Below are 22,107 nucleotides of genomic sequence, written 5' to 3' on the forward strand. Positions count from 1 at the left end.
AGTGAAGACCGCCGACAGCTGAAGAGGGTCGTAATGTGTAATAGGCAGCCATCTGTCCAGGCTAGCACACAGGAATTACTAACTGCATCATGATCCACTGCCAGTACTACGACAATTAGGCTGGAGGTGAGAAAACTTGTATTTCATGGTCGAGCGGCTGCACATATCACACTCCGTTAAATGCCAAATGACGCCTCGCTTGGTGTAAGGAGTGTAAACATTGGAGAAACGGTGTGTGGAGTGACGAATCACGGTACACAATGTGGCGATCCGATGCCAGGGTGGGGGTATGGGGAATGCCAGGTGAACGTCATCTGCCAGCATGTGTAAGGCCAGCAGTAAAATACTGAGGCGGTGTTCTTATGGTGTGGTCGTGTTTTCCATGGATGGGGCTTGCACCCCTTGTTGTTTTGCGTGGCACTATCACAGGCCTACATTGATGTTTTAATGTTTTAAGCGCCTCCTTGCTTTCCACTGTTGAAGAGCAATTCGGGGATGGCGATTGCATCTTTCAACGCGATCGAGCACATATTCATAATGCACGGCATGTGGAAGAGTGGTTACACAACTACATGCCTGTAATGGACTGGCCTGCATAGAGTCCTGACCTGAATCCTGTAGAATACGTTCGGGATGTTTTGTAACTCCGCAATCGTGCCAGGCCTCACCGACCGACTGCGATACCTCTCCTCAGTGCAGCACTCCGCGAAGAATGGTCTGCCATTCCCCAAGAAACCCTCCAGCACCTGATTGAACGTATGTCTGCGAGAGTGGAAGCTGTCATCAACGGCAAGGGTGGGGCAACACCATTCTGAATTTCAGCATTATCGATGTAGGGCGCCACGAACTTTAATTTTCAGCCAGGTACCTGGCTACTTTTGATCACATAGTGTATAACAGCTGCGGAAAGAGGAGACACCACGTATTCATGTAATTGAACATATAATTATACAAAAGGACACCTTTGTTTTAGTAATAGCCACCCCAACCCGTGTATCACGCCGGTGACACTCTCTCTCCCATTTCGCGATAATGCGAAACGATTTCACCTCATTCGAGCTTTTTCTATGTCCTCCGTCAAATCAGTCTGGTAAGGATCCAGTATCACACAGCAGAGAACGGACATGCCTTGCGTAGGCAATTTGTATAGTGGATTTGGTGCATCTTCTAAGTTGATTGCGAATATACCGCAGTCGTTGATTCATGTTACCCACATGATTATCTATGTGATTTTTCAATTGTAAACTGCTCGTAAATACTATCCCCCGGTAGTTAGCTGTCTTTATCGATTTTTGTGATTTTCGTGTCACCAAAATTTAATTAGTTTTAGTACTTACGTGGATGACCTCACACTTTTCATTATTTAGGGTCAATTGACACTTTCCGTACCATACAGATATTGTGTCTAAATCATTTGGCATTTGGTTTTGATGTTCTAATTTAAAAAAATGATAGCATCATCTACAATCAATCTAAAATGGCTTTTCAGGTTGTCTTCTAAATTATTTATACAGATCAGGAACAGCGGAGGACCTATAACACCTCATTCAAGAGGGCCAGATATTACTTCTGGTTTTGTCGAAGACTTTCAGGTACTAAGAATTGTAACGTCTCTGGCAGAAAATCTGTAATCCAGTCGCAGAACCGTGGCGTACTCCATAGGTACGCAGTTTTACTAGAAAGTTCTTGTGAGCAACGGTGTCAGAAACCTTCGGGAAATCTATAAATATGGAACCAATTTGGGATCCCCTATTGGTAGCACAGGAGGAACCGTGAAACTATAAGAAATAATTCAAATGGACATTATGAGGAGTCTCCGGGACTCGGTAGGGAGGTTATGGTAGCAGACTGATGAATGCAGTACACTGAGTCTCCATGTACTGAAAAATATGAGATTATAAGCGTGTCGCGTGAGTGTGGCGCAATAGTTGATATCTGAGAATCAGGAAAAAAAGGGTTCATTATTGTAACCGACTGTTAACATCAGCTGCTAACGTTTACTTGTAGCCCCTGCTTTACTTCATCTCAGATGAGGCCTGGTGTTATTTTTAAAGTTATGTGAACCCCTACAATTGCAGATACTGGTCGCAGGACAAGCCACGTATTCTGCATGAAGAACCTTCCACTCAGAGGAGATTCCACTCAGAGGAGACAGGTATTTCGGGTGCGTTGTCCAGCTTGTGCATTATGTGGCCCATATTTCTCAGTTACACCTTAGGCAGCGCCAGGTATGTAGAGATCTTCGACTCTTTCTAAGCACAATTAGCATATGCAGAGAAGCTGTATGCAGTATTCCAACGGGAGGGAGCAACCGCTCACTTCCAACCAAAGTATGGACCACTTCACCAACATGTTTTTTGAAGATAGACTTGTCAGTAGAGGCCTCGGGTGCCCAAAGTCTCCAGACTTGATATTGGGTGATTTTTATTTATGGGCCACACTAAAAAGCGCGCTGACAATGCTCGCACAATATACGATCTTAATTGGAACGTTACTAGAGAAATTAACATCACGGGTGCGGAATTACAATGTGTTGCTGGTAACGTCATAACACGAAGTCAGCTATTCCTGGATGCTCAAGACCACAACTTCCTGCGTTTCTTATAAACAGGTTACTACATTTTTTTTATCGTTACTAGGTTTTTTGTTAGTTCCTTGTTACTTGAATCTAGAGCGGTAGGCGTACCGGTTTTATGAGGGACACCTTGCACTTGTGTTGCACAAGAACGATATTTTTTTAAACTGCACTGACTGTGGCAATAGATCATTTTCTTAGAGGTAATTCGTAATGTTCAAGTACAGTACATGTTCCAAAACCCTCTTTCAAAAACTGAGCCTGAAAGGCACAATTTATTACACTCTCAGGTAGTGTGGTACGATGTTTGCAGTCAGTTCAAATGTTCAAATGTTTGTGAAATCTTATGAGACTTAACTGCTAAGGTCATCAGTCCCTAAGCTTACGCACTACTTAACCTAAATTATCCTAAGGACGAACACACACACACACCCATGCTCGAGGGAGGACTCGAACCGCCACCGGGACCAGCCGCACAGTCCATGTTGCAGTCAGTGTACTAGTGTAATAGTGTAAATTTCGTCTGTGCTACTTTCGAGTAATCCTCCATTTTGTTGCGCTTTGTAAACGTTTCGCGATTTCTGAAATTTCATAATCGTAGTTGAATGCCTTATTAATGGGCCAAATTCTGTATACAGGGGTATATGCAGAACAAGAACCAAGTGTTATATAAACACTCAGATTCAGTTTCAGTAGGAGTGGCAGAATTTCAAGGTGGAAAGATGAAGAGTCTTGCATGGGATAGACAGCTTGCCGAGATGCATCAAAGAAGTCTTCGGGCTGAGTACCACAACAACAAAGTGCTGACGAACTACTTCCGGCCAAGAAGCAAACATTAACAAACTTTATTCAGTTTTTAACTTTTCAGCTCGGTGCGAGGTTCGTTGCATTAGTTCAAAAAGATGCAGCACGGTTTGGAGGCAGCTGAAGGGCAGATTGAGACGTTAAACGCAATCAGTTTTCTTAATCTCGTCAAAGTAAGCAGTAACTGCAGCAGGTAGTTGCACAAATGAAGGTACTCGGAGAAAGGTGTTGATGGTGAGAGCTGTCGATAGCTGTTAACGGCAGCCGGGGACCCGGCGACGGCAGTTAATCCGCCGGCAGCTGCACGGAGGGGGCGACCCCCCCCCCCCCCCCCCCGCCCCCGGCAGTAGCTGACCACACGCCTCGTACAGCGGCGGCGGCAGCCCGCGGCTACAGACGGTAGCGGCTCATTACGCCACGCCACAGCCATCACCGGCAGCGGCCATTAGCGGAGGGGCCCATCACGGCAGGGGGCAAGAGCACACGGCACAGTAATTGCGGCGCCGCCACCGGACGGGGGCGTGTGAAAGTCCGCAGAGACGGCGCGGCTCGCTTCAGGTTGCGCATCTAGGAGCATGAGTGGGGCACATATGACAAGGGGCGGTACAGTCCACACATTCTTTCCAGGCGTTTCGGAACGGGAGACATGTCGACCCTAGCGACGGTATGGTTCCCTTCTTACAGGACACGAACCTTATCCCAGGCATCTGGATCGCGAGAGTCTGATGCAGACTCCTATTTCTACACTAAAGAGACAAAGAAACTGATATAGGCATGCGAATTCAAGTACAGAGATATGTGAACGGGCTGAATACGGCGCTGCGGTCGGCAACGCCAGTATAAGACGACAAGTGTTTGGCGCAGTTGTTCGATCGGTTACTGCTGCTACAATGGAAGTGAGTTTGAGCATGGTGTAATTGTCGGCGCACGAGCAATGGGGCGCCGCATCTCCGAGGCAGCGATGAAGCAGCGATTTTTCCGGAAGACCATTTCACGAGTGTACTGTGAATATAAGGAATCCGGTAAAACAACAAATCTCCGACATCACTGTGGTCGGAAAAACGTCCTGCAAGAACGAGATCAACGACGACTGAAGAGAACAGTTAAAGGTGGCAGAAGTGCAACCCTTCCGCAAATTGCTGCACATTTCAATGCTGCGCCATCAACAAACGTCAGCGTGTGGAACACTCAACGAAATATCATCGGTATGGGCTTTCGGAGCCGAAGGACCACAACTGCACAACACAAAAATTTACACTTCGCCTGTAGAGAAATTTACAATAAGTGCAAATATTTCTACAATGGGCGAAAAAGTACAGATAAATAATTTTGGCTGTGTACATATCCGTTGTGAAAATGAATAACACTTAAACCAATGAGCGAGAAAATGGAATTAATGGTTATTACTTTTTTGAAATAGTCAATAGCGATTTCCTTGCATTCATTCAACACTGAAGCGCCAAAGAAACTGGTATTCAAATACAGAGATATGGGAACAAGCAGAATACGGCGCTGCGGTCGGCAACGCCTATATAAGACAAAAAGTGTGTGGCGCAGTTCTTAGATCGGTTACTGCTGCCCAGATTTCAGTGAATTTGAACATGGTGTTATCGTCGGCGCACGAGGAATGGGACGCGGCATCTCCGAGGTAGCGATGAAGTGAGAATTTTCCCGTACGATCGTTTCACGAGTTTACCGTGAATGTCAGGAATCTGGTAATACGTAAAATCTCCGACATCGCAGCAGCCTGGAAAAGATCCTGCAAAAACGGGACCAATAATGACTGAGGAGAAACGTTCAACGTGACAGAAGGGCAACCCTTCCACAAATTACAGCAGATTTCAACGTTGGGCCATCAGCTGACAGCCTGCGAGCAATTCAACGGATCAACATCGCCCTGGGCTTCCGGCAACGAAACAACATCGACCTGGGCTTCCGCAGCCGAAGGCCCACTCGTGTGCCCTAGATGACTGCGCAAAAGAAAGCTCTACGCCTCGCCTGGGCCCGTCAACGCCGGCATTGTACAGTTGATGATTGGAAACATGTTGCCTGATCGGATGACCCTCGTTTCAAATTGTATCGAGCGGATGGATTTGTGCTGGTATGGATACAAACTCATGAATCCTTGGACTCTGCATGTCAGCAGGGGATTGTTCAGCCTTGTGGAGGCTCTGTAGTGGTGTGGAACGTATGCAGTTGGAGTGATATGGGACCCCTGATGCGTCTAGATACTACTCTGACAAATTACACCCACGTATGCAACTTGTCCGATCACTTGCATCCATTCATGTCCATTGTGCATTCCGACCGACTTAGGCAATTCCAGCAGGACAACGCGACACACCACACGTCCATAATTGCTGCAGAGTAGCTGCAGGAACACTCTGCTGACTTTAAACACTTCCGCTGGCAACAAAACTCACGAGACATGAACATTATTGAGCATATCTGGGAAGTCTTGCAACTTGCTGTTCAGAAGAGATCTCCACTCCCTGGTACTCTTACGGATTTATGGACCGCCCTGCCGGACTCGTGGTGTCAGTTCTCTCCAGCACTACTTCAGGCATTAGTCGAGTACATGCCACGTCGTGTTGCGGCACTTCTGCATGCTCGCCGGCGCACTACAATATTAGGCAGGTATACTAGAGGCTTTGGCTCTAAGTGTACATGTGGGGACATTGGATGTCCAGAACATACAATCCTGTTCTGTGGGAATTACAGACGCGTCAGGGACACAGTACAAGCACACAACGTTTCCACAGAGCGCCAACAATACTATGAGCTACGAAATGAAACCGAATGGATACGATTAAAAACACTAACAAAAAAGATTTCTCACGCAATATGCGGAGAATAGCTACGCACACGACTGTACGGAAGACAAGACAATATGCAGCCGGATAACAGACTCCATAGAGTGGATAACGATACGGAAGACGACACAGAGAGCAATACTCAGACAACGCAAACAAAAATGATTCAAATGGCTCTGAGCACTATGGGACCTAACACCTGAGGTCATCAGTCCCCTAGAACTTAGAACTACTTAAACCTAAACACCATAAGGACATCACACACATCCACGTCCGAGGAAGGATTCGAACCTGCGAACGTAGCAGTTGCGCGGTTTTGGACTGAAGCGCCTAGAACCGTGGCCGGCAGACAATGGAAACGAAAGCACTTTAAATAACAAGACCGCTACTCAACTTAGACATCAATTTAACTATAGGTATATTTAATTATAATATATGTAGTAATACACGGAATGTCATCGAGTAAAACAGAAATAATATCCGGCGTTCCCCAGGGTGGTGTTACAGGCCGGCTATGGTTCCTGATGTATATTAACGACATAAGAGACAATCTGAGCTTTCGTCTTAGATTGTTTGCAGATGACGCTGTCATTTACCGTCTTGCAAAGTCATGACCAAAAGTAATTGCAAAATGACTTGGATAAGATATCTGTTGTTGTTGTTGTAGTGGTCTTCAGTCCTCAGACTGGTTTGATGCATCTCTCCATGCTACTCTTTCCTGTGCAAGCTTCTTCATCTCCCAGTGCCTACTGCAACATACATCCTTCTGAATCTGCTTAGTGTATTCATCTCTTGGTCTCCCTCTACGATTTTTACCCTCCACGCTGCCTTCGAATACTAAACTGGTGATCCCTTGATGCCTCAGAACATGTCCTACCAACCGACCCGTTCTTCTAGTCAAGTTGTGCCACAGACATCTCTTCTCCCCAATCCTATTCAATACTTCCTCATTAGTTATGTGATCTACGCATCTAATCTTCAGCATTCTTCTGTAGCACCACATTTCGAAAGCTTCTATTCTCTTCTTGTCCAAACTATTTATCGTCCATGTTTCACTTCCATACATGGCTACACTCCATACAAATACTTTCAGAAACGACTTCCTGACACTTAAACCTATACTCGATGTTAACAAATTTCTCTTCTTCAGAAATGCTTTCCTTGCCATTGCCAGCCTACATTTTATATCCTCTTTACTAAGACTATTATCAGTTATTTTGCTCCCCCAATAGCAAAACTCCTTTACTACTTTAAGTGTCTCATTTCCTAATCTAATTCCCTCAGCATCACCCTACTTAAAACTACTACATTCCATTATCCTTGTTTTGCTTTTGTTGATGTTCATCTTTCAAGACACTATCGATTCCGTTCAACTGCTCTTCCAAGTCCTTTGCTGTCTCTGACAGAATTACAATGTCATCGGCGAACCTCAAAGTTTTTATTTCTTCTCCATGGATTTTAATACCTACTCCGAAATTTTCTTTTGTTTCCTTCACTGCTTGCTTAATATAGGGAACGAATAACATCGGGTAGAGGCTAAAACCCTGTGTCACTCCCTTCCCAACGACGGCTTCCCTTTCATGTCCCTCGACTCTTATAACCGCCATCTGGCTTCTGTACAAATTGTAAATAACTTTTCGCTCCCTGTATTTTACCCCTGCCACCATCAGAATTTGAAAGGGAGTATTCCAGTCAACATTCTCTAAAGCTTTCTCTAGGTCTACAAATGCTAGGAACGCAGGTTTGCTTTCCTTAATCTGGCTTTTAAGATAAGTCGTAGGGTCAGTATTGCCTCACGTGTTCCGATATTTCTACGGAATCCAAACTGATCTTCCCCGAGGTCGGCTTCTACCAGTTTTTCCATTCGTCTGTAAAGAATTCGTGTTAGTATTTTGCAGCCGTGACTTTTTTCACATCTGTCAACACCTGCTTTCTTTGGGATTGGAATTATTATATTCTTCTTGAAGTCTGAGGGTATTTCGCCTGTCTCATACAACTTGTTCACATGATGGTAGAGTTTTGTCAGGACTGGCTCTCCCAAGGCCGTCAGTAGTTCTAATGGAATGTTGTCTACTCCCAGAGCTTTGTTGTGACTCAGGTCTTTGAGTGCTCTGTCAGACTCTTCACGCAGTATCATATCTCCCATTTCATCTTCATCTACATCCTCTTCCATTTCCATAATACTGTCTTCAAGTCCATCGCCCTTGTATAGACCCTCTATATACTCCTTCCACCTTTCTGCTTTCCCTTCTTTGCTTAGAACTGGACTTCCATCTGAGCTCTTGATGTTCATACAAGTGGTTCTCTTTTCTCCAAAGGTCTCTATGATTTTCCTGTAGGCAGTATCTATCTTACCTGTAGTGAGATAAGCCTCTACATCCTTACATTCATCCTCTAGCCATCCCTGCTTAGCCATTTTGCACTTCCTGTCGATCTCATTTTTGAGACGTTTGTATTCCTTTTTGCCTGCTTCATTTACTGCATTTTTATATTTTCTCCTTTCATCAATTAAATTCAATATTTCTTCAGTTACTCAAGGATTTCTACTAGCCCTCGTCTTTTTACCTACTTGATGCTCTGCTGCCTTTACCTATTTGATCCTCAACTACCTTCACTATTTCATCCCTCAAAGCTACCCATTCGTCTTCTACTGTATTTCTTTCCCCCATTCCTATCAATTGTTCCCTTATGCTCTCCCTGAAACTCTGTACAACCTCTGGTTCTTTCAATTTATGCAAGTCCCATCTCCTTAAATTCACACCTTTTTGCAGTGTCTTTAGTTTTAATCTACAATTCATAACCAATAGATTGTGGTCATAGTCCACGTCTGCCCCTGGAAATGTCTTACAATTTAAAGCCTGGTTCCTAAATCTCTGTCTTACCATTATATAATCTATCTGAAACCTGTCAGTATCTCCAGGCTTCTTCCATGTATACAATCGTATTTTATAATTCTTGAACCAAGTGTTAGGTGTGATTAGGTTGTGCTCTGTACAAAATTCCACCAGGCGGCTTCCTCTTTCGTTTCTTACCCCCAATCCATATTCGCCCACTATGTTTCCTTCTCTCCCTTTTCCTACTGACGAATTCCAGTCACCCATGACTATTAAATTTTCATCTCCCCTCACTACCTGAATAATTTCTTTTATTTCATCATACATGTCTTCAATTTCTTCGTCATCTGCGGAGCTAGTAGGCATATAAACTTGTACTAATGTGGTAGGCGTGGGCTTCGTATCTATCTTGGCCACAATAATGAGTTCACTATGCTGTTTGTAGTAGCTAACCCGCATTCCTATTTTCCTATTCATTATTAACCCTACTCCTGCCCACTATATCTAACTTTAACCTATCCATTTCCCTTTTTAAATTTTCTAACTTACCTGCCCGATTAAGGGATCTGACATTCCATGCTCCGATCCGTAGAACGCCAGTTTCCATTCTCCTGATAACGACATCCTCTTGAGTAGTCCCCGTCCGGAGATCAGAATGGGGACTATTTTACCTCCGGAATGTTTTACCCAAGAGGACGCCATCATCATTTAACCATACAGTAAAGCTGCATGCCCTCGGGAAAAATTACGGCCGTAGTTTCCCCTTGCTGTCAGCCGTTCGTAGTACCAGCACAGCAAGGCTGTTTTGGTTAGTGTTACATGGCCAGATCAGTCAGTCATCCAGACTGTTGCCCCTGCAACTATTGAAAAGGCTGCTGTCCCTCTTCAGGAACCACACGTTTGTCTGGCCTCTTGGCAGATACCCCTCCGTTGTGGTTGCACCTACGGTAAGGCTATCTGTATCGCTGAGGCACGCAAGCCTCCCCACCAACGGCAAGGTCCATGGTTCATGGGGGGGGGGGGGGGGAAGATATCTGAATGGTGCGAAAAATGGCAGTTGACACTGGATAGATTAAAGTGGGAAGTTATTTACATGAGCACTAAAGGAAGTCCGCTATATCGATTATGCGATAAGTCACACAAAAATAACGGCTGTAAATTCAACTAAATACTTAGGGATTACAATTACAAATACCGGAAATTGGCACGATCACATAGATAGTATTGTGATTAGATTAAACCAAAGACTGCGACTCATTGGCAGAACACTTAGAAGGTGCAACAGGCCTACTAAAGAGACTGTTTACACCATGCTTCTCCGCCCTACTCTGGAGTATTGCTGTGCGGTGTGGGATCCGCATCAGGTGGAACTGACGGATGACATCGAAAAAGTACAAAGAGTGGCAGCCCGTTTTGTATTATCGCGAAATAGGGGAGATAGTGTCACAGACATGATACATGAATTGGAGTGGTAATCATTAAAACAAAGGTGGTTTTCGTTGCGACGCGATCTTCTCATGAAATTTAAGTCACCAGTTTTCTCCGATTGCGAAAACATTCTGTTGGCACCCACCTACATAGCGAGAAACGATCATCACGACAAAATAAGAGAAGTCAGGGCTCGCACAGAGAAATTTAAGTGCTCGATTTCCCCGCGCGCCGTTCGAGAGTGGAACGCACTTTATTGGGATTAACAGAGTAATCACGTAGACATAGATGTATATCTGGCAGCTGGCACTATAATTCTGTGAATAGTAACTAGATAAATAACCAGGGGTATTTTAATGTAAATTAGCCTTAAAAGTGCAGGAGTATTGTCGCTAATTACCTGTGGCAACGAGCAATTTAAACCTGTAAATATGTATATAGACACAACAGTTACGATAAAGGAATACTGTGTAAGGACCACCCTACTTACTAATATGCAAGATGAGGGTCAGTGGCTCGAAGCACATATCGAGATATTCACCTTCAGACATCTAGGTGGCAGGACTAACATTTATAACCCTTACCTACCTTTCTTTGTTCCTTCCTAAATTCAACAAAATTTGTTATTTACATTTCCAAATCATGTATTATATTTTTATAAAGTGGGACGCTAATATCGAAACAAAGTGAAGAAACAACAGAAGAGATAAACGAACAATAAGCCAGCCTGCACGTGGCAGGATATGTGCAACGGTATGATCGGATGTGGGCGCCGGGTGGAACTGCAGATCAACTTGGATCACATACACCGATCATAGCGGCCAAGAGGAATTAAATGACCCACCGTAAGTAATAAGGCGGTGGGTCGATAAAAATAAGCAACAAGTGAAAAAAAAGTATAGCGGTTCAAGCCTCAGTACCGCCAGCGAAATTTACGTTTCCCGTGATTCCTCTAAATCTCTTATGGCAAATGTCAAGGACTAGGACGATTTCATAGCTTCCCCAATCCGAGCTTCGTCTCTAATGATGTAGTTGTAGACAGGACGTCTCTTCTTCTTTCTGCATGTTTTCTACATCATGCGAAGTCATTGCATCCAAGTTTCCATCTTCCTCTACCCTGCCAGCCCTCTTCTTGTATACCACTGTCCTGCATCGCGTTCCTCTCTTCATCGTTGCAATGTAGCCGGGATCTTACTCTTTTCCTGTGTCGTAGAGGTCTCCATTGCCTTATTTTAGAAGGCCAACTTTCCTCTGGTATTCTTCTAAGATATCCATACCCTATTTGATCAAAAGTATCCGGACACCTGGCTGAAGATTACACAAGCTCGTGGCGCCCTCCATCTGTAATTCTGGAATTCAATATGGTGTTGGCCCACCCTTAGCATTGATGAGAGCTTCCACTCTCGCAGACATACGGTCAGTCTGGTGCTAGAAGGTTTGTTGGGGAATGGCACCCTATTCTTCACGTAGTGCTGCACTGAGAGGTATCGATGTCTGTCGGTGAGTCCTGGTACGAAGTCGGCGTTCCAAAACATCCAGAAGGTGTTCTATAGGATTCAGGTCAGCACTCTGTGCAGACCAGCCCATTAAAGGGTTGTTGTTGTCGTGTAACCGCTCCGCCACAGGCCGTGCACTATGAATAGGAGCTCTATCGTGTTGAAAGATGCAATCCCAATCCCCGCATTGATCTCCAACAACGGGAAGCAAGAAGGTGCTTAAAACATCATTGAGGGCCTGTGCTGTGATAGTGCCACGCAAAAAAAAACAAGAGATGCAAGCCCCTCCATGAAAACCGAGGCTATACCACAACACCACCACCTCCGAATTTTACTGTTAGCACTATACACGCTGGCAGATGACGTTCACCGTGCATTCGCTATACCCACACCCTGCCATCGGATTGCCACATTGTGTCCCGTGATTCGTCACTCCACACAACGTTTTTCCACTGTTCAATCGTCCAATGTTTACGCTCCTTACACGAAGCGAGGCGTCGTTTGCATTTACCAGCCGCTCGACAATGAAATCGAAATTTTCTCAATTTCCGGCTAATTGTCATAGTACTTGCAGTGGATCCTAATGCAGTTTGGAATTCCCGTGTGATGGTCTGGAAAAATGTCTGCCTATTACACATTACGACCCTCTTCAACTGTCGGCGGTCTCTGTCAGTCAACAGAGCTGGTCGGCCTGTACGCTTTTGCGCTGTACGTTTCCCTTCACATTTCCACTTCTCTATCACATCGGAAACAGTGGACCTAGGGATGTGTAGGAGTGTGGAAAGCTCGTGTACAGACGTATGACACAAGGGACACCCTATCAACTGACCACGTTCGAAGTCCATGAGTTCCGCAGAGCGCCCCATTCTGCTCTCTCAAGATGTCTAATGACTACTGAGGTCGTTGATATGGAGTATCTGGTATTAGGTGGCCAGACAATGTACGTTATATGATTAACGTATGTTTTTGGAGGTGTTCGGATACTTTTGATCACGTAGTGTACTATGTTAGCAGTTTATTTTCAATTTTTTCAACATATGTTCTTGTAGCACTTCATTTCTTATTTTGTCTCTTCTTGTCACTTAACAACTTCGTCTCCAAGACTACACTTCCATTGCCTTTAACCTCTCCACATTTACCATGGAGACTTTCCACGGTTCAGCGTCATACAAAGCAGTTCTCTCAGCTATAGTTTCTTATCTCCTGCTTTTCAAATTTTTTGACGTCATTTTATACCAAATAATGGAGTGCAACTGCATAATTGCTACCTTTCCATTTACCATTCTGTGCTAGGTTTCCTTATTGCTTCTACCTTTATCTGAAATGATTGCCTCTAAATACTTACATAAACGGATACACTTTATTATAGATCCATCATCCACAATAAGGTCCCTTCCTACATCTCCAGCAACCAAGTATTCAGTCTTTGTAAATTTTCATTCCTTATTGCTTATATTCTTCTTTAAGCTTTTTTAGCATATGAGACACATCCTCTTCTTTCCCGACCTAGATGACTAGATCGTCGGCGGAATTTATGGAGGAAAGAATGTCATCACCTACTCTAATTCCCATGTTTTTAGATTTCCTCTCCAAATTTTTCAGCGCTTCGTTCCAAAGTAACTTCAGTAAGCTCTAAACAGCTTCTTCGATTGATCTTTTGCTAACCTCAGGTTTCTGTGATAGCAACTTCCTAGCTTTAACTTGGCAGTTATTATCTGAACACAGTTTTCTAAAGGACTGTATATAACATTTATGAATATTCTGGTTTTTCATTGCTTCCCATCTGCGGGATGTTAAAGCAACACATTTCTTCCTTTCGTCTCTCGGTTTTAGAAAACATCGTTCTTGTGAAACACAGATACCTCTTTATTCAATCGAAGTAATGAGTTCTGTCGGTAGGGAATCTCACATTGTTCCCATATTTTTAAATTTTCAGAAGGCTATTGACACTGTTCCTCGCAAGCGGCTTCTAATCATATTGCATGGCTGTGGAGTATCGTCTGTTACGCAATTAGAGCCGTATTTCCTGTCAAAAAAGCCACAGCTTTTAGTAACTGATGCAAGGTATCTAGTGAAACAAAAGTCATTTCTGCGGTTCTCCAAGTAAGTTTATAGGCCCTATGCTGTTCTTAATGTGTATAAACGATTTAGAAGACAATCTGAGCGGTTCTTTTAGATTTCTTGTAGACAATGCTGTCACGGAGTGTCTAGTAAAGTAATCAGAAGATCACATCAAATTGTGAGATATCTGCTTGGTGCGAAAAGTGGTAATTAACTCGAAAAAATAGAAAGTGCTGAAAGAAATTCCGTTAAACCTTTCTTGCACGATAATTGACACAAATTTGAAGATTTTCGGTTTAACTAAATACTTAAGGATTACGGTTACAAAGAACTGAAATAGGAACTATCTTAAAGAAAATGTTATAGAAAAGACTAGACATAAAACAGCGTTTTACTGCCAGAATACTTACATTAACAGATCTACTAAAGAAACTGCCTACACTACGCTATTCAGTCCTCTTCTGAAGTACTGCTGCGCTTTATGGGAATCTTTCCGTTTAGGATTTACGGAAGACATGGAAACAGATCAAACAAGGACTTTTCGTTTTGTATCGTCGCGGAATGGGAGAAGGAGTATGACGGTTATGATAAGCGGTTTGAGTGGCAACCATTAAAACAAAGGCGTTTTACGTTGCGGCTGGATCTTTTTACGAAATTTCAGTCAATGTATTTCTCTTCTGAATGCCAAAGCATTCTGTTAACTCCCACTTACATACACTCCTGGAAATTGAAATAAGAACACCGTGAATTCATTGTCCCAGGAAGGGGAAACTTTATTGACACATTCCTGGGGTCAGATACATCACATGATCACACTGACAGAACCACAGGCACATAGACACAGGCAACAGCGCATGCACAATGTCGGCACTAGTACAGTGAATATCCACCTTTCGCAGCAATGCAGGCTGCTATTCTCCCATGGAGACGATCGTAGAGATGCTGGATGTAGTCCTGTGGAACGGCTTGCCATGCCATTTCCACCTGGCGCCTCAGTTGGACCAGCGTTCGTGCTGGACGTGCAGACCGCGTGAGACGACGCTTCATCCAGTCCCAAACATGCTCAATGGGGGACAGATCCGGAGATCTTGCTGGCCAGGGTAGTTGACTTACACCTTCTAGAGCACGTTGGGTGGCACGGGATACATACGGACGTGCATTGTCCTGTTGGAACAGAAAGTTCCCTTGCCGGTCTAGGAATGGTAGAACGATGGGTTCGATGACGGTTTGGATGTACCGTGCACTATTCAGTGTCCCCTCGACGATCACCAGTGGTGTACGGCCAGTGTAGGAGATCGCTCTCCACACCATGATGCCGGGTGTTGGCCCTGTGTACCTCGGTCGTATGCAGTCCTGATTGTGGCGCTCACCTGCACGGCGCCAAACACGCATACGACCATCATTGGCACCAAGGCAGAAGCGACTCTCATCGCTGAAGACGACACGTCTCCATTCGTCCCTCCATTCACGCCTGTCGCGACACCACTGGAGGCGGGCTGCACGATGTTGGGGCGTGAGCGGAAGACGGCCTAACGGTGTGCGGGACCGTAGCCCAGCTTCATGGAGACGGTTGCGAATGGTCCTCGCCGATACCCCAGGAGCAACAGTGTCCCTAATTTGCTGGGAAGTGGCGGTGCGGTCCCCTACGGCACTGCGTAGGATCCTACGGTCTTGGCGTGCATCCGTGCGTCGCTGCGGTCCGGTCCCAGGTCGACGGGCACGTGCACCTTCCGCCGACCACTGGCGACAACATCGATGTACTGTGGAGACCTCACGCCCCACGTGTTGAGCAATTCGGCGGTACGTCCACCCGGCCTCCCGCATGCCCACTATACGCCCTCGCTCTAAGTCCGTCAACTGCACATACGGTTCACGTCCACGCTGTCGCGGCATGCTACCAGTGTTAAAGACTGCGATGGAGCTCCATATGCCACGGCAAACTGGCTGACACTGACGGCGGCGGTGCACAAATGCTGCGCTGCTAGCGCCATTCGACGGCCAACACCGCGGTTCCTGGTGTGTCCGCTGTGCCGTGCGTGTGATCATTGCTTGTACAGCCCTCTCGCAGTGTCCGGAGCAAGTATGGTGGGTCTGACACACCGGTGTCAATGTGTTCTTTTTTCCATTTCCAGGAGTGTAGATTGAAATGGACATCGTATTAAAGTAAGAGAAATCCGAGCTCGTACATATTCTTAAAGCGGTGTCATGAACCGGATTTAACGCCTTTACCTTTAGCTCAGACTAATCGTCATCTTCGTTAAGTGGGTTATATTAAATACCCTGTTATGTTGTCTCCGTTTCCTTGGCCTTCACCGGGCGCTGCAGTAGATAGGCCAATATCGCCATCTTTTCTTTTGAGAAGTCATCATTCTATACAATTTCTTACTTAATTTTTTTAAAGAGGTCAGTATTTGTAAGGAAACTTTATTTTTATCCAAGTTTTCGGATAGTTTGTATCTTGGAACATTTTACATTCTTTCCTCCTGTAATAGAGGTTTAATGCACAAAGTTTGCCCAAATGAAAAGGAGACTACAGTTATATGTAAATACATTTTTGTAACGATATTACAATTATTGTTCATACGGAACAATAACCGTCAGTGGCATTGGCACGCTGATCCCAGCGGCCAGTAAGGGTGTTCATGGCTTCAGTGTAGAAACCCCTGCGTTGCTCACACAGATCCAGTTTTCCATTTTGTCCTGCTCTTCTTTGTCACAGGTGAATCTCTGACCTTTCAGAGATCGTTTTAAAGGGCCGAAGACATGCGAGTTTCATTGTGAGATATCGAGGCTGCACGGATGTCCCAGGACTTCCCATCGTAATTTTTGGAGGAGGTCTAGGGTCTTCTTGGACACATATTCTGTCTCATAACGCCGAAATCACCGAAATATTGTGCTCCATGCAAGACCCCGCTCTCAGCACATCTCTTTCAACCTGCGATAATTTGTGTAGCATGCTCCCCGCTCTTTGTGCTGATCGTGAGGAATCCGTCATGCAAAGTTCTGTGGAAACAAATAGAAGTAAGTAAATTGCTGCGAAGCCATTAACTCCGCTTGTGTTACTGGGAATACCACCACAGCCATCTCGGTAAACACATTCACCCACTGGGATTACATATAATGCTGCTATAGCTCAGGTCTCCATTTCGAATGGGCACAGATACTTTATAGAAGCTATTGGCAGCTAATCCAAATTTCCATTTTCAAGACAGGGACAATTGTTAACACGTTAAAGAAACTCAGTTCATTTGCTAATCTCACTTGTTTCGTTGAAAGAAAAAGAAAAAAAAACACATCTACCGTTTCAAGGCCCAATATGGTCCACGTATGACAACGTACACCTTAACAGTCTACAGATTATGTTACTAGTTTTAAGAATATTCACAATTTAACTCACCAGAAATTTCTGTAACTGAAGAGTTAACAATAACCTCAAAATAGCTTTAATGTATTCTGAGAGATAGCACGAACTCGTAATATTTACAAAAGGTGCACAAAACAGAACCTCATGTCTCACAACAACAAATATTGTAAAAATTGCCGGAAACTGCTGATGGCGATCTGTAGTATGTCTCTCTTCATGTGATTTTAAAATTGGCAAGTAGACTAGAACACCGACCACGAAATATCACGCGTTGTTGGTTACACTGTCCTTTAGGCACTCCTTCTTGGAGCCTGTTCCATGCAGTGCTCTTCGATCATAATTTTGGAACTAACTATATCTTTATATTTAAAGGTTATTACTTTTTTTTTAAAAAAAAAAGAGTATTATCAGTCCATAAGTAGGTCACCTAGGGTGGCAATTGTGCCTATTCTTTATAAAAATGGAGTAATCAATTATCTCCTCTTTGTGATTGCGGCGAACCACAAACCATCATATCAAAGAAATTTAGATACTGCTCTTTATAATTCGATATCTGGTTTGCTTAGTAATCCTCCCATCACAAAATACAGCAGTATTTAAGATCATATTAGAATTGAATAAAAGTCCAATTGTTATTGCGTTTTTACCACCCCCTCAAAAGTTCATCGATGTAAATATCAGGTAGGAGATATACAGCAATCTTATCTTAACCCTTCATTAATAGTAGCTACTGGATACAATACCGTCGGAAGTCATTTGATAAGGACTTCGAAGTGCTGCAGTTAGATAGCTGGTATACACTTCCTTTTTCTCTTGAGACATTTCTGGCGTAGAAAGGACTATCAATCACAATGGTAACCTACCACTGGAGCTGAATCGCCAGAGAAATACCTTTGTTTCCCAGTTGCTATAGAAGTTAAGATGTTAATAAAGTCGCGGAGGAACCCAGACGATGCGACAACACTTAAGTGAACAGAAGATTGCCTTACAACCGTGTACTGGGATAGCGTCTACAAGAAGAGGCCGAACTACGACGAAGAATGGGATTTATCACAACCTTAGACTCTAGTTAAATAACAATCTCCACTCTGTTGGTGTTACTTCAGTATTAGGGTGATGTATTTTTCCAACAAGACAGAGTCTGTGAATTCACTTCTCCCAAACTGTTTTCAGTACATGATTGATTTGCCGGACCACCTTGCAGATTTCCCAGAAAAACTACACATTTCGTGCCGTCTCAAGGAGTGAATACTACGTTACATCTGCTCTCTAACTTATTATTGACACGTGACAGTTTTTGCTCGACCGGGACTGAAACCCGGATTTATCGCTTTTCGCGAGCGGTAGCCTTGATCAACACTTTTTTACATTTTGTTCGTCATTGTTCTGATTATTTGGTCTGGGCGGACTTGACACCCGTTCAAATTCATCGTTGAATACGTCACTCGTTTTTTTAATTCTTTTTTTAAGAGGGCAGTCAGCCGTCTGACAGAACACGCTGAGTTACCGTGCCGGCACTTCGGCTATCCGTGTACGCCTCCCGCACCGCATCATACTTCCATGTCCATGCCCCGTAGTGCTTGCACACTTTTCGACCGCGTCGCATAGGGAGGGACAGTGTATTTGTAGTTGGATGCAAATTTTCCTCAGACATGTATGCTGACGCTAATTAGGATGGTTACATGTCCACCTCGCACCAAAGTGCTGCAGAACTTTGGAGGTAAATGGGGAATTTGAGGATCCTCGACGAAAGGCAAAGGTTATGTCACAGACAATTCAAACAATTTTCCAAGAACCAGTTTGCAGTTAGCTTCTAAGAAAAATGTAGAAACGCCCCCCAAATACTGCTTCTGTAGGGACCGTGAATCGATTAATGGCAATGCAATGTAAAAGCATCTAACTCTCCGGGTTCAGTGATGGACGATCGCTCAACAGAATACACACGCAAGTTTTCCCTGCAAGGAGATATAATTCGTCTGCAGGCTATTTCAGATACAAGTGTTGTTCCGTCGGCGCTGTAATGATGCAATGAAGATATAAACAAGCAGCGAGAGAGTTTCCGCACAGTTTGCTAATGACGTCACTCTTTTCCATAATATTTTTGCAGGATGAAGATTTACATGTCTGTCCACACCACGAAGTATCTGTAATTCAAGTCTCTAAGGAATCTTCCCAAGAGCTTGCTCCGTAAGAGGGCCCCACATTTCTAAAAGAGAGAACGAGTTGGCCGTGTCTGCAACACATGCGCTCATTACGTGTCTGTCGTAAGCGCCGAGCACATTATGGAGTATGACAGTGTTAAGACACGTACATAAGGGTACATTCGTATGCAAAGTACGTTAGCAAAAATTACACGCGGGCGTTTGTTGCAATAAGAAACGGGCTTATAGCATGACCGAGATAAGACAGTAATCGAGTAGCAAATTGAGAACGGAGGCGTTTGTTTAATTTATGTACGCTTACCAGCAGACAGCTGTTCATAAACAGTACAGTACATGGCGCCAAGGGATTATAGTCAGGCCAACTGCAACGGCCGACACGAATTTCAAAATACATTTGCCCTGTTATTCCCAGTACGAGAAACGCTTGCAATTTTGCATTTCGCTGTACTGTGCTGTTGAAGCAGTAACTGTTGTCGTAACTTGTGTCAGAGCTGAGCGAGTACTTGGTCGGAAAACAATGTGCTCACTCAGGGAGATACCACTTACAGCTGGTTGTGACGATTGTCTTAAATGTAATGAACTCGGCAGATCATCTCCTTCTTCTGGGTTCCTAATGAGCAGGCTGAATTTTTTCTTTCCGTGCTAAAATTATTCAGCAGAAATTCTAGGTGTCCTCGAATAACATCAAGCCCAATTCATTACCAGCCTTTACAAAAAATTAAGTATCTAACTATCTATAATTTACCGATTTTATTTCTTTTGAATTATACTGAACTCCCAAAATACAAAAAGTATTTACAAGGACCTATGTTATACAAACAAAACGTGATGTGTAAAACTTACAATGTGTATGTCTTTTCAATGACTCCATTTCATCTATTGACCATTAATTTCTATTTCATGGTTGGATGCTAGGTGGGTATAACTGCGTTTACGTCAATTCCGCTTCAATCCATACTTAGATCGTAGTTCTCCCTGAACCAGGGAATACTGACGTGTTCTCAAGGTGTAGCGGCGTTTATCATTTACATTTTCCTAATGAAACGGCAGTATTAACGTAAATTTCTGTCAACACTAATTGCCCAGGTTTCTAATGTTGGACACCATTCCTTCTATATCTGCAGGGTGAATCAGGTTTATTAAACTTTTTTAAATATCCTATAAATTGTTTAATATCATTCTATTTTTAATAGTGTCATGTGATTATTATATTACATAATACTGTATGCACTATGCAGTTCCTTACTTGGTTACACTATTTGTATCATCGAACCTCTGATATGGATATGGCGTACCAGTTTTTTGCTGCTGCTGCTAGTCTGAATGATTCGTGGTAGTTAAATGGCGTCATATAGTTCATCAGCATTACATGTCCTTGTATATTTTCATATGTTGTAGTTCTTACCAAATGGTCACTCGGTTTTTATCATGTGACATTGTAGTATCATGTGACATTGCGGTAGCATCACGGGACTGTTATATTGGATAATATTGTACAAGGCTATGTACATTTTCATAGGTGCTGGTTTTTGCAAAATGTTCGTTTTTTTTTACTATGCGACATTATAATATGAAACGACATTATAATAGTACCATGTGACTGTTATGTAAGATTGTACTGAAAAAAAATACTTATTCAATTTAATCTTCTTTTATTGTGTTCTTTTATTGTACTTTGAGTAGGTGTGAGTCTTTCTGTGACTGTACTATAGTGGACATATATTCTGTAACTTGTTCTTTGATCTATGATCTTTGACTTTCAGCTTGTAGCTTTTTTGGTAACTCCTGTGTGTTAGCCTAGTGGGTCCTGTTGTGCCTGAGCAATGACGCTGTGCACTTACAGCGCTTAATAGTTTCCATATCTTCAACGTTGTTTTCTGCCTGGTTAATCCTGCATTACGGCTTTAAGTATCAACTTTCTTACGTGTTAACGTCTGCAGTGGCGTACACTTTCGTTATTAAATAACATGTATTAAGTATACTTAACCCTTGCAACTAATAATTCTCATGAAAACGTCATTCGTTTTGAGATTCACAGTTTTCACTTCGTTTCCATTTTTCTGCTAGCACTGTGAAGATGTCCAGAGTGGAAACCGGTAGCGAGTAAATGTATAGTGAGACAGCACAGTGTGCATCCTGCATTTTTTCAAGCTTTCATCTCAGAGTAGCTCTTACAACCTACATCCTCAATTATTTGTTGGATGTATCCCAATCTCTGTCTTTCTCTACAATTTTTAACCTCTACAGCTCCATCTAATAGTATACAAATTATTCCGTACTATCTTAACAGATAACCTATCATCGTGTCCCTTCTCTAGTCAATGTTTTCCATGTATTCCTTTCCTCGATGATTCTCTGGAGAACCACCTCATTCCTTCCCTTATCAGTCCACCTAATTTTCAAAATGGTTCAAATGGCCCTGAGCACTATGGAACTTAACATCTGAGGTCATCAGTCCCCTAGACTTGGAACTACTTAAACCTAATTAACCTAAGGACATCACACACATCCATGCCCGAGGTAGGATTCGAATCTGCGACCGTAGCGGTCGCACGGTTCCAGACTGAAGC

Source organism: Schistocerca cancellata, chromosome 6 (assembly GCF_023864275.1).
Source record: "Schistocerca cancellata isolate TAMUIC-IGC-003103 chromosome 6, iqSchCanc2.1, whole genome shotgun sequence".
In the NCBI taxonomy this organism is placed as follows: Eukaryota; Metazoa; Arthropoda; class Insecta; order Orthoptera; family Acrididae; genus Schistocerca; species Schistocerca cancellata.